Source organism: Castor canadensis, chromosome 8 (assembly GCF_047511655.1).
Source record: "Castor canadensis chromosome 8, mCasCan1.hap1v2, whole genome shotgun sequence".
In the NCBI taxonomy this organism is placed as follows: Eukaryota; Metazoa; Chordata; class Mammalia; order Rodentia; family Castoridae; genus Castor; species Castor canadensis.
The window spans coordinates 108,040,846-108,044,122 of record NC_133393.1 but is presented as its reverse complement, the minus strand read 5'-3'; the positions used below and the strand labels follow the sequence as shown (position 1 = coordinate 108,044,122).

Below are 3,277 nucleotides of genomic sequence, written 5' to 3'. Positions count from 1 at the left end.
TGAATGAACATAAAATCCCCTAGTATAAGAATCTCACTACTAAACTTTTGAAAGCTATTTTAGCAGTGAGAATTGCTGCTCCATATAAAAGGCAATATCTTTATAGGGTTCACTACCGTTAAGTGGCTATACTTCTAAAAATTATACTTAATTCAAAAGGCTCAGTGGAAGAGCTGAAGGTGGAGGTGCCATAAAAATGGAGTCAAAACATTTCATTGGTATGGAATATCCTCTTCTTGACATCTCTGCTCTAGTGGACAAAGATTTCCTTGATAGTCTCTGAAACTGAATGACCACATCTTGACTGAACACATCATAAAGAACTGTTTGATGAACTTGTGATTCTAATGCTGGTGGCATTTTGTACCTAAAATTCAATTAAAGAGATTCAGTGGGATGATTCAGAAGCCACATAAAGAAGCAGCATGCCCCTTGTAACTCATCTTGCTGCTGCCAAATGCTTCAAAAAGGAAAACCGTCGTAATCTGGAGGAGAAAAAGGAGCAAGAGTTCATCATACAGCAGGACTTTTTCTTACATACTTCCCAGAGTCATTTTTAAAAGTGGTTCACCATGTGTCCCAAAACAACAGGACTTTCCCCTCGAGCCTGCACTACTGTTTGCCAGCTATACAAGGAATCGTTAATGAAAGTTATTCCTTATGTGAACATACTTTTTGGAAATGAGATGGGAGAACCACTTTTGTGAGAGACCAAGGCTTTGAGACCAGAGACATTAAGATCTAGCTAGAAAGACATAAGTCCTGTCAAAGGTAAGCTCACCCAAGGCATAGATGATGGTGTAATGACTACAGAAAGTGAAGTTGCTGCTTTTGCTATCTTGAATCAAGACCAGAAAGAAATTATTGATGCAATGGAGCTGAGGATGCATTTTCTGGAGGCATTCTGTCTGGACTGGTCTTGGACAAGCCTATGACTGAAGGCATCTGTGCTGGCACTACACAGCCTGTGTCATAACTAGGCAGACTGGCAGTGCTTTTCCTGGGGGGCCAGGTTTCCACTACTGGGAGAGCAGAACAGACCATCCCAGGAGTACAGATGCTGCTGTGATGGCTTCCAGGAGTACAGATTCTGGCATTTATAAGGAAAATTACTGTAATAATGCTCATTCTTAATTTAGAATATACAGTAAAGCTGGTAGAGAGAATCTTTAATCTCTCAGCAACCTAAAAATTGACATTTATTTCCATAGTTTGTTCAGTTTGCTTCTTAAATGCCAATTAAACAATAATATGACATTTCAATAGAAGTCTTTATTTCATGTTCAATTACTTTGTAAATTCATGTGTATTTAGTAATTCTACCAGTTTGTCTACATTTCTGCTTTGAATGTAGATAAAACTTCATATAACAGATTTAAAAAAAAATTAATCCCAACACATGAGTTTTTTAGCTTTTGTATACCACACATAAATATACCATGTATATTCACAGTAAGTGATCAAATCATGTACAGAAATATTATCTTGCCAAGTTATTCAAAACAATCTATCCAATGTACATTTTAACATGGAATACACTGGATCATTTAGTAATTTGTGTAATTTGATACAAATAAATTGTCTTTTGAGGGAAAATAAGTTCAGAGGGAAAGCCTAATGTAGTACTGAAGAGAAGGTATAAAACACCAAAATGGGTGTTCAACTTTAGAATGTCCCAAACTCCCATGACTCTTTTGAAAGCTGAGCCATATTCTTCACAAGTGAATAAAGAAAGTGAGAAAAACATGTTTTAAAATTCAAGGAAAGTTTGCTTGTGACCAAAAACAAACCAAACAAAAGATTATTAGAGCTAAACATTTGTATTCAATTTTTTCATTTAAATTTTTTTGAATGCATAACTTGAATATAAATGATATAAATATGTTGTTAAATTATATCATTACATATTATACTAGATAACATAAATTATTTAGATTGGTATTATACATAGCTTCATAGTTGATAATTGGCTTTGGTAAGTTGGCCACTCTTCCTTCCTTTTTTTAACTTGCTTTCCTTAAACAAAGAGTGAGAAAGCTTCTGATTCGTTCATGGTAGCTTGTTTCATCAAAAAAGCTAAAAATCTTTAAGTGTGCAAATGCATCCTTTGGGCAGGCTTTCTTTCTCTTTTTTCTTTTTTGCCTGGGGTGTTGTGCTTTCCTGGTAATTGAGCCACAAAGGACTAATGAAAAGAATGATCTATTTCAATGATTTGTGGCTTGTTATGGGCACTGAGGGACAAAGATAAAATAAAAGGTCACAGTGAGACTTGATTGTTCCTCATGTTCTGTCATAGACAGGAATAGAGGCACACCTTGAGAAAGAAACTGTACAGGAACAGAACATTTCTTTGTAAGTTATGCAAAAGGCATAGGTAATGTGGATTAGTAGCAAATGAATGTTTTCAAAGGTATCAAACATGGTTTAGAATGGTACCAAGATAATCTGGAATAAGACTACTTTTAAAAATATGAGCATTTCTAGAGTTCAGGATCCATGAACCCAGGGTACTGTTTGTAAAAGTGGCTTTGGTACCAGAGTGGGAGCAGCTGCTTTATTTATTCCCTATCATGCCTTGACAGCCATGAAGGGTATGACATTAATAGAGCCATGTACTCATTTGCTCATTCATTAAACAACTATTCATTGGGATCATTCTGTGTGCTAGAAATACAACCCTGGAAGTGGTAGTCTTTGCCCCGTGGGAGGCCTATTAGGAAGACAGAAACAAGTAAGAATATTAAACTCTGATTGTTATGTGATGCCAAGATAAGAGAGGTTGTGATTGAAGTGTTCAACTGGGATACTAAACTGCTATGGGATTAAGAGAGTACACTGGGATGCATCTGGAGCTGGTCAGGAAACAGAACTGGTGGCAAAAGGGACAGAATAATATTCTAAGCAGAATGGGCAACCCCTCTGAAGGTTCTAGCATGAAGGTGGTATAAGAGTGAGGACTGGGAGTAGAGAGAGAAGCAATTATAAATAAAAGATATAAATATAAACATAATACACTTGAGTCATTTTTTTTTTGACAGGGTCTAACCATACAGCCCAGATTATCTCAAACTCACACTCTTACACCTAATTGTTGGGATTCTAGGCATATGCCATCATACCTAACTAACTCTTGAGTCTTAAAGGACTAAAGATCAAAAGTTTTACATATCAAAAACAGTGAACATTCATAAGAAAGCTTCTGAAAAGTGCATGCCATTCTAGATAGATAGATTAACGGATGGATGGATAGACAGATAGATAGATGATAGATAGATAG

At 36.0% G+C, this 3,277-nt stretch overlaps 1 pseudogene; it reads left to right on the top strand.

The window, feature by feature from the left end:
- Positions 1 to 425: 425 nt before the first annotated feature.
- LOC109700423 (adenosine kinase pseudogene) lies at positions 426 to 1,134 on the top strand (annotated as a pseudogene).
- Positions 1,135 to 3,277: the final 2,143 nt, after the last annotated feature.